Genomic DNA, 15,180 nt, shown 5'->3' with positions numbered 1-15,180 from the left:
GGTTTTTGGATGTCCTCTGAATGTAATCATACTTGTTTTTGATTATTTTATTATTTGAAATAAAATTCCATCTTAGATTTGAGCGAACACTTTTAAAAAGAACATTGCTTAGCCAGGCATACATGCTTATTTTTTTTTAAAACTTGAAAATAATTAGATTTTTACTTTGCATTTAGGCCGTTGCAAATATTTTTCAAAGTTTATGTCGCCCCCCCCCCCTCTAGAATTGGTTTGAAAAATCAGGGGGCAAAAAAAATATTTTTCCAAAAACTTCAAAATTTCCATGAAAATAAAAGTCTAATCAACTAAAAACAAACAAAAATGCATTTTTCTGCATTGATAACCAAATCATATTTAGCATGTTTGGGCTTGTTTGAAAATGTTTTGAATTTTTAGAAAATTCCGATGAACAGCACCGCAAAAATTTTATTTTTCTCAAAAAATAATTTTTTTGTCAATACTTGAATATTTTGGAAACTAATGATGGCAAAACAACTAAACAGGTGTAGAATGCATTCAAAAAAAAAAAAATTCATTAGAAAGTAGAGGGACATAAAGTTCAAAAAATATTTGCAACGGCCTTCTTACAAAAAAAAAAAATAAAAAAATATTAAATATCTAGTCAAAATAATGATTTTAAACAAATATTTTTAAAGCATTTCAATACCTATATTTTTAATTCATTCTTTGTTTTCAAAAATAAATGGCTTCCAAAAATTGAAACCATAGCATGCAAATAACATATTTCAATTTTAGTGCTCAAATTATTAAAAAAAAAATAACTTAACTTTGATTTGTTGAATGATTTTAAATGGATTTGGATGTTTTTTTTAACATTAATTATTTAATGTTGAAAGAAGCATTGAAAAAATAAACCACATCATTTACTCAATTTTCAAACCTTAGTCGCGAAAACTTGTGTTCGAAACTGGTTTATAATTTGACGCCATTCGCGTGAATGACAGCTGTGTACTGAGTAATCTAAAAACAACAAAAAAGGCGGGAAAACTAAGATGTCAATAAGATGCCGGCATTGCCGGGACAGTGAAATTGTTTACATTTTAATTGAGGTTGATGGCGGAACGTTGTGTAAAAGTGTTTACTTCCAGAGTTTTTTTTTTGAAAAGGACCAATAAACTGTTGTCTTTCATATGTTTATAGGACCTAATAAAAAAAACTCTAGACTTGTATTTAATTAAAAACTCAAAGCTGGCCCAAAATGCAAATGAAACATCTTAAAAACTAGAGTGTCGTTTTTTTATCATTAAATATTTTTAAAGGAAATAACCAGTTAAATAAAAAATTATATACAGTGTAAACAAACAGGATATCGTTTCAATAAAATTACAATTACAATTACAATAAGCGTCGTTTGATACATAATATTGAAGAGAAGAATGAAAACGGCTTATTTTGAGAAAAGGTTATGATGACTAATTGGCTTTTTTTGTTTGTTACACGCAATTTAGTGATGAAAAAGGAATTGAAAGAAATTGAATTTGACCATCGATTACGTCACACGATCGTTAACATTAAAACTTGTTTTAACTAGCATGACAAAGGTTCTGACTGCTGATAACGAAGATTTGCTAAAACTATTTTTTATTCTTGCCTAATTCAAAAGACTGCTTTGGAACAGAGATAGATGGCGGAGTAATAGACGATAAAAACTGATGAGTTTCTTTTTTGTTCGTACTTATTTACACAAAAAAACGCATGTTTTGTTTAGATTTTATTTTAATCTTTTTTCGTAAAAAACTGAGCTTCTCAATTTCCCAGAATCCGATTGAGCAATTTTCAACTTTAAAATGGCCAATCGATTAGGGAAACTCTTGGAAACTCCGAAAATGACACAGATTCCAAAATTACATCGAAAATTCTGAATTTGCACTGATTTGCACTGCACTAATTGATAACAATTTTAATATCACTTTCACTTCACTGCACTGCCCGCTGCTGCCTTGGAGAGTGGAGAAATTTTGCAACATTTCGGGAGATGGATTTGTTTTTCCTGCTTTGGGCTGCGTCCACCATCTTTCGGCTCCAAGTGACACCTAGATCTGAAGAAGAGAAAACAAAAACAAAACATGCTGATTTTAAAAATAGACATCACAGATTAGTCATGAATAGGAGTAGAACTGTGCTTTATCCAGCAAGCGGGCTTAGTACTGTTGGAAAAGGCGCTAGACAAGCATGATAAAATTTAGGGCCACGAATCTCGGCCCTCACGATTCCTTTTTGCATCATAATTTACCGACTTTGATGCAATCAGTGAAGCTGATGCAACTGCATTTGAGCGGAGTTGTTTTTTTTTGTAGAGCTTTCTCAGTCAATAAAACAGATCAAACGATTTGAAATTGCCACAAACAACTCGCAACAAGTGTACCAGTCGAAAAGAACCCATAAGAAAAGTTAAGATAAAATAAATCGGCACGTCTGTTATTTGGCACCATGAAAGCAGAGGAGGGGATGTGGGGCTGCGTGGGGTAGGTTCTAGTGCAACTTTTTGTTTTGAATTTTTTATTCGATTTTTGGGTAATCTTTTCTGAATAGTTGCTTAAAATTTAGATTTTTTACAACCTTGCTTCAGAAAAGTTGCAGAAAATCGATGGATTCATGTACAAATGCATAAAAAAATATTTAATTGAATCGAAAAGGAAGAGAGAGCTGCACTGCTACGGGTCGGTCGTGTGTGCTGTCACGGGCATAATTTTTTTACGATTTCTATGTGAAAAATATTAAGTTTAACAGTTAAAGTTATCCATCCGTCGCGGAAAATGTTTCTACGTACGAATAATGTGGAATTCAAGTGATTCTTGAGAAAAAAAGTGCAATTTTTTGTGATTTTTGTTTCAATTTGGAGCAGGAGGAAAATGGCGTCATGTTTTAGCACTTGTTGGGCTACGCCATCCGGAGAGAGGAAACTTAGTGGTGTTAGTGTATCTATAATTTTCTCTCGCGAAAATGGTTGTGAAAAAGCAGAGTACAGAGAGAAACAGTTTTTTTGCCGCGCTCTCCTGGCTCCTCGCTCTTCCCGGAAAAGAAGGCACTTGAGTGCCGAGAGAACATGCTGGCGTGTATGACAGTGTTGGTGTTGGTGTAACGGAGGCGACCAACAACAGCAGCTTGACTTGGCGGCGTGATTGCGGAGGATGCTGCAGCTTGAAACCCACATGGCGCTACTGCTCCGGACCCGGTGAGAGCGTTCTATTTATGTTTATGTTTTGTTTTGTTTCTCGTCATGAATGGTGTTAGTGTGAGCAAGCGAATGATCGTGATTACGATGTGAGAGAATGAGTGATTGGATGTATGTGTGTGTGCTTCTCTTCCCGAATACCACAGTTGACTCACAGTAGAGGTCACAAACTCACAGATCGAATCGGTGTCAAATTCAATTTTCGTATTTTGAAGTAGAACTACGCCGCGTCTTTTGTATTTTTATTTTTTATGCTTTTAACAGTTCACGTCGCGTTCGTCGCGGAAGGTTTCCGTTGTCGTCGTTCGTTTTACCTCGTGTTTGTTTGTTTTTTGCTTTTCTTCGGTTAATTGTTCGGCTAGAGACACCAATGTAGAAAATAATAAATGCACAGTATATTTTCCCGGCGATTCAGTCTTTCCACAGCCGGCTGTCTAAGAATGAATCGATTTTAATTTAACACCAAAATTTCTCTTACTATTTACTCGATACAGCCGGCTGTATGAGTTTAAAACCTACCTAAACGTAAAATTGAAAATATATAAATCATTATTTTCCTCAGTACAGCAGGCTGACTGAGTATAATAATCTATTATTATTAACTTATAAATCATAAATCTTTAAATCATCCACATTACTCATTACAGCCGACTGTATGAGTTTAATATCATAAAACATAAACCACTTTTTATCAACCCGCAATACCTTTCGAGGTATATCCTAGGGTCCTACCTTTCTACTAACATTGAGTCCAAAACCACCCTACAAACATCTATACCCCTAAGGTGACGCAGGGATCCTTGCGCACTTTAGATAGGTGTTTACTAACATTCCTTCCGCTCCCCAAAGGATAGCTTAGACCCGGCAAGGACCCCCTTATGCCCTGGGCTGTATTACACACTCATCAAAAGATGAAGACATGGTATCTCCCGTGTTGGATTATTGTTCCGGATGAGGGTCTAACACAACCAGACCAAACAGTGGGATAAGCGTTGTGGAGCCATCCGTGGATAGGGCGTCCTCAAATGCTAATGCTAATGCTAATGCTAAATGCATAAAAAAATATTTAATTACTCAAAATTGTACATTTGACCTCCAATTAAAAGTTTTCGATCATATTTACCGTATTTTTAACTTTCTTTGAAATTACCCCAAATCAAACAGGAAAATCCAAGACGATCGAACTTATCTTCATACAATTTGTCATAGAGTGGAGCAACAAACTGCCATTGCTAAACTCATTAAAAAACTATTTATTACCTAATAGGTTCCCAAAATTATATATTCAATTCTTTGCCATATTCCACCAAAAACCTTTTAAAACATTTTCAAACCAAACAGATACCAGAGAACAGCTTTAAGAATCTTTCTAAAAATGTATTTAAAAAACTATAAATGTGATAAATTTGATTTTGAAAAGTTCTGATTGGAGGTAAAATATTGGTAAAGTATTTAAGAATAATATGAATTATCATAAGACATTTAATGGGCAAGTAATTCATCGATTTTCAGCGACTTTCCTGAAGAAATGTCCTATAAAATCGATGTCAAAAAAGTTGCACCAGATCTCCCACGAAATATTTTGCTTCACTCCGAAAAATGGCGGAAAAAGCCCTGCTTTCATGGTTATATCGGCCTATTATTTTAAACTTTTTATTTAAAAAAAATGCAATTCCACCGGTGTAAGGATTTAGTACCGTTCAGTAAAAAGTCTCCAAAGAAAAGAAACAAATACTTTTATTTTACAAGATGGATATAACAAATTGGATATTTTTTTTTAAATGTTTAAGAGCGTGAATGTTTCCCACAACTTTGAAGTAATTGTTGGCCAAAGAAAATACAAAACATTGTTCAAATTCAAGTTTTGTTGACGTTTTGCTTTTGATGTTAATCAAAATATGGAATTTTAGAGTAAAACTGGCTTGCCTTGGAGGGAATTGATCTTCCAAGAACCGAAGTACGGAATGTTTTCTTGAATGTTGTCAAAATAATAACAAATACTGTTTGGATAACTGGGGTAGGGAAACTGGTGAGTTTACTTTAAGTTTACTTAAAGAAGAGAAAACGAATGTTCACCACCGAATCTTCTTCAATGCAATTTCCCGTTAGAATCGAATATTCAGGATGTTTGGTTTTTCGTTTCGGCTGCCAAAGCTAAACACTATTTTTTGTGTATTTCAAGTTTTAGAAGATGTATTGAAACATCCTCTACCATCTGGAGCTTAAACTTCGTTTTTGACTAAAGAAGATAATAGCCGTTAAATGATGGGCAGGTATCCCCGTTTAGAATCGCTGCTTTGGTTATGGTCATGTTAAGGGCTATGACGTCAATTTAATCATTTTTAAAGCACCATATCTACCCAGTTTCCAATAAAACATGTATGAACTTCACTTTTGAGTAAGCCAACATTTACCTTTTGTTATGAATTTTTGAGGACCCTTAGTTTTGTGGATTCAATAGTTAGATGAATGAAATAACTTAAAAAAACCAAATATATTCAATTTAAAATATTCTCAAAAAGTTCACATAAGATCAATACCCAAGTAACATTTTTTTCCAAGAGTTTTACAAGAGCTCTTCAAGATAGCTACAGCATAGCAGTTTGGACCGCGGTAGGATACAATTCTCTTCAAAACTTCTTCAGGAGTTTGGAAGAGTACTTGAAGAGAGTTTTATCCTACCGCGGTCCAAACTGCTATGCTGTAGCTATCTTGAAGAGCTCTTGTAGAACTCCTGGAAAAAATTGTTACTTGGGTATGCTTGTGTGGGTAGTTTAGTAGTTGTAACTTGGAATGTCGATACTCTAGACTACTTTTGGAAACGTAAACTCGTCAACAAAACTGGAAATAAACTTGTTCGTGAAATCAAAATTTCAGCAGCCCAAAGTTGTGGGACCCTAACACCCAACACTCTGTACTTATAAGGTACGGAACCTCCAAGCTCTGCCTTTCTAGGCAAAAAACTCCAGCGGAGGATGGAAATTATCCACTTTGCTCAAGGCTTTGGCTTTACTGACCAAGGCCTGAGTACTTTTGTTGGACCACACCAGATCAAGGGATTTGCCTTGGTGGTTTTGAACGCAATTGAGTTGCGTCCATCCCTTGAATCCTTCCAGCATAACCTTGGAGGGAGGTTTAAGCCGTTGGCCTCCAATCAATTGGGCTCCGACCTTGGGAGACTTTTCCCACTCAAGAGATTGATTGTAGTCACCAACTACAATTATTTTGTAGTTTGGATGACTGCGTTGAATGTTCGCCACCGTTTTAAGGTGGGCCCTCATAAATATTTGCCTCTTTGCCCACTGTGGAGGTAGATAGAGCAACCCGACAAGAAACCTCCTCCGCTGGTTGACGATGCTCACCCAAACTTGCTCCAATCCAGCTGATCCTCGGACTTTCAGGATTTTGCTTTTAAGGCTTTTCGCTACGGCGATAGCGACGCCACCTCCTCTGCGCATCGTGCCACCTCCTCGCTTCTTGGGGCTGTTGCGGACGTTCCGGTCCGTGCGGTAAACGATGTAATCGCTGCCGAATGCTTCCGCTGCATCGGTTTTGGAATGCCACCACGTTTCCGTGAGGCACACGACGGGGTACGGGCATTGCATCAGTTCAGCCAGGAAGGCCTTCTGCTTCGCTTTTGAAAGCAGACTCTGAACGTTCTGGTAGTATATGTGGGTTCTGAAATGGTGGACCGGTTAGAAGCTCAAAGGGGAAGTTGCCTTGAATGAAGAGGCTCAACTCAACACATTACAGGCAATTATACAAAAATCAAGTTTTGGTGCAATTTTTAGTTATTGGCTTTTTGGATAATTTGTGTCCGAACAGTTTAAGGTAGACGCAAGGTGGTTTTAAATCATTTCCTTGCATGCATCAATATACAGATTGTAACCCAACTAGAATTTGACAAAAAATTGCCATCGTTTAAATTAATACTGTTTGTGCAATGTTCTGAAGTATCTTTGTTTACCTGAAATGGCCCAAACCTTCTCAACACTACATCAGAGAAGTCTAACATACTCACTGAAGCTATGTGGGTATGATCTGTGATCAAATTCAAAATTTCTATACAACTAACAAAAACAATTTAAACTCCCAAATTTGGCGAAGGTTTGCAGTCGCCTACCTTTTATGCTTTTAGTTTGAAAATTTACCCAATCTCATTGATACAAATTTGAGAAATTGCACTAATCGTATAAAAAATACTTTGACCCAATCTCAACCCCAGACCTAGTGTCACTTGCGTACGCAGTAAAAAAAATCATGGTAATATTACATCTGGGAAGGGGAACATCATTTATGCCAGAAAAAAATGTGAAATTTTACTTCTGAAAATGTGTACTTTTACCAATTTAATGATGTAATGTCAGTTTTTCAGTCTAAATTGAGGTAAAATTACCTCATAAAAGAGGTAATTTTCAACCTTCCGAAATTAAAGCTTCGAAATTTACACAATTTTTTACTGTGTACGTTACTTTGCTCGAACTTACTGCTCGGACAACCTCCAGGTTATGAGCTACGTTTCCATCAAACTCACTTCTGGGCTGTTTCTCTTCAATTTCGACTCGGAACCCCGACACTTTCCAGATCGTCCTCCTCTTGGTTCAACTAGCTTGCACGTTGCGTCCCCCAACTTCACCAACTTGATAGTCTGGTTCGGTTGGCGCGCATCCGGTGCGTCCGTCATTCTTGTGACGTGTCCAGCCCAGTGGATTCGACCAGCCTTGGCGACCTTCCGAATACTTGGCTTGCCGAATAGTTACGCCAGCTCGTGGTTCATCCTTCTCCTCCAAACATTGTTCTCACGTACGTCGCCAAAGATCGTTCTGAGCACTCGCCGTACGAAAACCTTATGTGAAGCTGTTCTGTGCCCCAGATCTTGGCCACCAGCTTGTCCAACTTGATGAGTTCTGAACCGATACCATCCTTCCCAGCCGCCTTGTTGTTCTGCAGCTTCTCGATGACATCCTCATCTTCCCTCATCGTGAGTGCTGTTTGCTCGTCCCAAATAGCCTGACATTCCTTGTCAAACCAGCCGTTCCGGCGAACTCGGTCCACGTACCCGATGGCGCTCGATGCCGCTACGTTGATGGCTGCTTCCATATGACTCCAACAGGCCTACACAGGGGTCTCGGTGAGCCCACCTTCGTCAGTCAACGCAGCTTCGAGTTCCCGCGCGTACTGGGTCCTTGAGTCGCTCCAGGTATTAACGCTGCGGGCGACGGTACCGGATCTTGTTGAGTTCGGACAAGCGTTAGCGCAGTTTTGCCGTTAGGTGATCTGTAGTCTGTAGTGGACATCCGGCCTGATCAGTGCCTTGCACAGAGTCAGCTTCGTGAGGCTTCGAACTTTGTGGATACAAGTCTGGTTCTCTTTGGTGCTGGTGTTGTAGCGATCCCGAGTGCATGAACTCGCTCATCTACTCCAACTAATCACCATCCTCGGCTAACAGGGTGAGACTTGGTAGTCGCTCACGATGCAAGCGTTTATATCTCCAATGACGATCGCTGCGATCACCAGGTGTGCTTGTCTCGGAGGATATGTTGGTACTAGATTGTTTGAGCTGCATATTTCTGCTAGTGATAATACTTTTAAGTAGGGGAAAGTGGGGCAAGTGTAACAAGCTGAGGAAATGCTCGTTATAACCCATTAAAAACGTTATAAAATCTGTCGGATTTTTTATAATCATCTTATTCTAGGTCTTGACTAAGACTTTGATAGAACAAATTTTTAAAAAAATTCTGTTTTTAATGTAAAAAATTGATTTTAAAATTTTTGATTTTTCGTAAGTTCTACTTAACTAGTGGGGCAAGACGAACAACCCGTTGGGGCAAGAGGAACTATGCATGAAACAACATGTTAATTTGATAACAATTGAACTGCTATCACTTTGAAACATCAGATTAGAATGTATTTGAAACGTTTCTTTCCTTTTTAGATTAAATAGTAATATTTTACTAAAAATTTGATCGTTTTTACGAAAAAATATTAACTTAGGTGATTAATAGTAAATTTTCATAACATCACTTAATTTTGTATGGACATTTCTTTTTTACAACTGTTTATCAGTTTTTAAGAACTTTTATGTATTTATTTCCCAATAAAATATGTTGTTGCAGCAATTTGTAACTTTTTCCATACTAAGAATCCATATGGTACACTTGCCCCACCTGAACAAGTTTTTTTAAAAGCTCTCAACAAAAATAACCAAAAGTTAAATCATACTTTATAACAGGTGCAAATCATTGGTTGGGACACTACTGATCTAGGAAAAATAGAAGCTTGATAAAATGAGCCTTAAAACGAAACCTAAGCCTTATTTTGTACTTTCAAAATATTATAAGACAACAAAGGTTTTGAAAAAAACTTCATTAAATTTTATGCCCCGTGGCGTTTACGTCGTTTTGGCGGTTATGTGGTAGTAGAATCAGCTAATTGCATTGCTAGCAACAATTCCTCATACTGGAAATAATCATAATTGTAAAAATTACGGCCGTACGTGCGATTGTTCCTCTTGCCCCATAAGGTCGTCTTGCCCCACCTTCCCCTACGGAAATCTTCAAGATTAGGATTATTTTCTATAAAAGACGGGTTCATAGCACGACACAAACCGTTCGTAATTTGGCTTATTTTAAGACCAACAGAAAGGATCCTCCGAACAGACAATTTCCAGCTAACACAATATTCTGTGCTATACAAGCATCATCTTTCTCAGCAGTTTGTGGTCTACCCCGTCGTTTAAGTCGATAAACATTTAACCGGTACGGTTCCAGATGTATCTTGAACAGAGCGCGGCGTGCCATTGGAAAGCAATAATCCCAAGAGCAAGGTTGCGAAAATTGGCAAAATTAAGATTTTCATATCTAATTTTTTTTTTGACTAGATCTTTTTTAGCTTAATTTGATGCCATGTTCATGACAAATACTAATTAGTTCTAAAAAGTTTTTCTACAAGTACAATTGTCCACGAGGGGGGGGGGGGGGAGGGAAATGAGGGTTGAGATTTCCTAAAAAAATGTCCACGTGGTTTATGGATAGTCCCATGGAAATATTATGAAATTCAGAACGTATTTACCGCCGTAACAAGCAAGGATCGCTGTGTTTTGACCCCGGACTACACTCACATAACTTTAGTGAGTATGAAAACAACTTAGCTGGTATTTTGGGATGTCCTGGGCCTTCTGAATACCGAGAGATTCCGGTCCAAATTTACAAGATTTCTAGCTTTCTTTGAAATTAACTTGAAATCAAAGCTAGAAGATCCGAGACAACCGAATAAAACTTTTTTTTGTACATTTTTTTCATAAAAATACAGAAACATGCTGCCAACGTAAAAAATTGAGCATTAAACATTACTAAACTTAGAGTATTTCATTAAAAAACCTATTTATTACTAAATATGTTCTTAAAACAATTTTTTCAATCCTATGGCAGAGGATTACACCATTACTTTTTTATTCATTTTCGAATCAATCACAGTGCAGAACGAGTTTACTTAAAAAAGAATCAGTTTTTGTTTAATGTAAGCAGAAATATGTCCCACGGTTTTGAGGAAGCAAAATATTATTAATCGAGAACACCCATGGGAGATTCATACGTAAAAAGTTGTCTTTGACCTTCCTGATTAGGCGTTTAAAAAAATGTGTTTCCATATGAAGTACCATGGCAAGAGGCGTATGGTGGCTCAAGTAAATTCTAATAATTTATCAATAATGCCTTATTATAAGTTGTGTTTCAAAATGTTTCGATTTCTTTTACCTCTGATTAGCATAAACTTTCAAAAAAAGTTTTTTTTTTTAAATTTTGGTGGTACTAATCATGCGTCTCCATTAATATTTTTTTTCTGAAAAACGCAATTTTCACCGATATAATATTTTGAATCGAACATATTTTTAATCAGGAAGGTGAAACACAACTTGCTACGCATACATCTCTCATGGGTGTTCTCGATATATTATAACTTGCTTCCGCCACAATATGTGTGTCTTATTTAGTAAAATAAAAAGTGCCATTTTCCAAAAAAATCTGGATTTAATTCAATTTCACATGGTGAACACCATGCTCTGATTTTCTTTTAAATGATTCAACATTATTTTCTATGAGTTTCATCATATTTTTATTTATTTTCATGTTTAAAAAAAAATAAAATCATCATTACATCCAGATTTTTTTAAGAATTTGGGCATAAATCTGCTTATAAATATGGCTTTTTCAGCTGTGTGGATTGATTTTAGGTGGATTTTTGGCTTGCAGTAGATGAAAGCAGCTCAAACGTCGGATTAAGTATGCAAATAAGTGTTTGAGCTGGTTTCATCGACTGCAAGTCTCTGCTTATATTGATTCAAAACTGATACTTTTTGGGGGAACATGTTCTGTAAACTGCTCTCTAGAATACGATGTTGATCAATAATGTTTTAAAATATAATTGTGTAATATGGCAAAGGATTGAAAACAAGTTTTAAGATCCTATTGTACAGTGTATAAATTTTCAACGCAACTGTCAAACATCGCGAAATCGCCCGGACCGAAAAACACACACAATCGGGGGGGACAACAAAGACGGAAATGGCAACGAAAATCCTGCGTGATGACCGCGACGCGCACGGTTAAAATTCTCCAACGCAACTCAAATAGCTAATCACTTAAAGTTTCACCAAAACTTGAATTTTAAAGTGGCAATATACCCACGCCATCTTTTTTCCGGGACAAATTATCTTTTCTTAATGACATTTCCAGCATAAGTACATGTACTCTTACTAGCTTAGTATGCATTTTAAGCATGTGTTAATAAAGCCAGCCAGCTGTCCAAAATTCACTCATCTTTTTCGAGTTCAGCCCCACCTTTTGACAGATAAAACACTTACCTCGTTCACGCACCAAAGTAATGGGCACATGTTTTTGTTTTTCTCCTTTTTCCGCCTTGGATTCACCGTTGACGACTCGGCACATGAAAAAAATGAAAACAAAATTCATTATCAATTGCTACAGTTCATGAGGGTATGTTCGTTTATTATTGGCACAAACTTAATCTTGCAGTGTTGATTTCGACGTCACTTTGCAGTCGTTTCACCAAGCTTTTTTTTCTCAGCTGAGTTTGAATACAACTATTTTGTAACTCTCTCAAAGTTTTTTGTTTCGCCCAAATCACGAATAACGTCATCAGCTTAACTCTTGTTGATGCACAGTGTTTGGATATTGTTGATTGGTTTCAGCTGGAACAGACACAGATTAACAAAAAAAAACCTGAGATGACGGTATATGTTCTTCCACAAATTTTCTTCTTTTTGGTTTAACCATTATCACTATTAAATTTAAAAAGTGTCACGACGTCTTCAGGTAAATCTGCCGAGCTACTTCTTGATTGATCGTTGAACGGTAAGAGTTGGAGCAAAACTGATTCATGGGAAGCTGCGAAGTACGATCACCAATATTCAAGAGCTGATAAGGTTTGCCCTGAAAAAAAAAAAAAAAAACAAACTGAATTGCAAATATAATACGGATTAACGAAGTCCTTATCAATTGAATTTACCACGCTTGGTAAGTTTGTTGTCCTTATCGCATACCACTCGGCAAAACAAGCAAATCTGAGGGATTCAATTCTCAAGAGTGAATTTTAAGAACAGAAATTTCAAATTTCCGAACTGTGCCCATTCAAGATCATGCCTGCCTTAATTTATGGATCAATTTTCACTATTTAGCCGTCAAAAATCATTCTCAATCCAAAGTTATTTTCATTGAACATCGGAGAATCGGCTGAAATAATTGAATCCCTGGAAATAAGGATTTTTTCCTACACCGATCAATTATGTGAAAATCATTAATTTTCCGTTTCAAGCCGATAAATGTAACTATTCACTAATGAAAGGAAGTGAACCGCAAAGTTGCTACACGTCTCAAAATCAATCTTTTAAGCTTTTGTGTAATGGTCCAAAATGCGGCATCATATTTGTTTTTATTTCGAATGAGATAATTTTCCAAATAGTCAAATTTAATCCGCTTTAAATAAAATGTAATCGCCCCTAATCTGAGATCAACCATGCTTGTAAGTGTACGTGTGGAAGTACAACATAGTCGAGATTCATTCATTTGATTAACACATCTAAACAACGGAGCTTTTCTTCAATACAAACAAAGAGGACGCGGCACGGAAACAAAAATTTTTTTTTGTGAAATCTATCAACGCGCTCTGTGGCGCGGAAGGAAAACGTGGCGCGCAACAGAACTCTCTCAAAATCTAGTTTGCTTGAGTTTTTTGCCTTCCTCACTGAGGTAAGGCTATAATCCTGCTCTAAAAATGAACTTTGTATAAAAACGTCGTAGACCCACCTTCATGTATACATATCGACTCAGAATCGAAAACTGAACAAATGTCTGTGTGTATGTGTGTGTGTATGTGTGTGTGTGTGTATGTATGTGACCAACAAACTAGCTCATGTTTCTCGGCACTGGCTGAACCGATTTGACCCGAACCTGTTGCATTCGACTTGGTTTAGGGTCCCATAGATCGAGTTTTATACAGATTGAAGTTTCGATAAGTAGTTCAAAAGTTATGTATAAAAATGTGTTTTCACATATATCCGGATCTCACTTAAATGTATGTAAACTATGTCCGGGTCTATCATCCAACCCATCGTTGGTTAGGTTATCAAAAGACCTTTCCAACGAGCCTAAAACATTGAAGATCTGGCAACCCTGTCTCGAGATATGTCCACTTAAGTGACATTTATGTACTTTTTTGAAGCCGGATCTCATTTAAATGTATGTAAACTATGTCCGGATCCACCATCCGACCCATCGTTGGTTAGGTTATCAGAAGACCTTTCCAACGACTCCAAAACATTGAAGATCTGGCAACCCTGTCTCGAGATATGTCCACTTAAGTGATATTGATGTACTTTTTGGATGCCGGATCTCACTTAAATGTATGAAAACTATGTCCGGGTCCACCATCCGACCCATCGTTGGTTAGTTTATCAAAAAACCTTTCCAACGACTCCAAAACATTGAAGATCTGGCAACCCTGTCTCGAGATATGTACACTTAAGTGATATTAATGTACTTTTTGGATGCCGGATCTCACTTAAATGTATGTAAACTATGTCCGGATCCACCATCCAACCCATCGTTGGTTAGGTTATCAAAAAACCTTTCCAACTAGTTCAAAACATTGAATATCTGGCAACCCTGTCTCGAGATATGGTCACTTAAGTGACATTTATGTACTTTTTTGAAGCCGGATCTCACTTAAATGTATGTAAACTATGTCCGGATCCACCATCCAACCCATCGTTGGTTAGGTTATCAAAAAACCTTTCCAACGACTCCAAAACATTGAAGATCTGGCAACCCTGTCTCGAGATATGTACACTTAAGTGATATTAATGTACTTTTTGGATGCCGGATCTCACTTAAATGTATGTAAACTATGTCCGGATCCACCATCCAACCCATCGTTGGTTAGGTTATCAAAAAACCTTTCCAACGAGTTCAAAACATTGAAGATCTGGCAACCCTGTCTCGAGATATGGTCACTTAAGTGACATTTATGTACTTTTTTGAAGCCGGATCTCACTTAAATGTATGTAAACTATGTCCGGGTCCACCATCCGACCCATCGTTGGTTAGGTTATCAGAAGACCTTTTCAAAGACTCCAAAACATTGAAGATCTGGCAACCCTGTCTCGAGATATGTACACTTAAGTGATATTAATGTACTTTTTGGATGCTGGATCTCACTTAAATGTATGTAAACTATGTCCGGATCCACCATCTGACCCATCGTTGGTTAGGTTATCAAAAGACCTTTCCAACGAGTCCAAAACATTGATGATCTGGCAACCCTGTCTCGAGGTATGGCCACTTAAGTGATATTTATGTACTTTTTTATTCCGGATCTAAAAAATAGATGAAATTTTTGTACAATTCCATCATATCAGCCATTGTTGGTAATAAGTGAGGAAGGCTCCAACCACATGGGTGGATTAAGTT

Source organism: Culex pipiens, chromosome 2 (genome assembly GCF_016801865.2).
Source record: "Culex pipiens pallens isolate TS chromosome 2, TS_CPP_V2, whole genome shotgun sequence".
Classification (NCBI taxonomy): Eukaryota; Metazoa; Arthropoda; class Insecta; order Diptera; family Culicidae; genus Culex; species Culex pipiens.
This window is presented reverse-complemented; position numbering follows the sequence as displayed.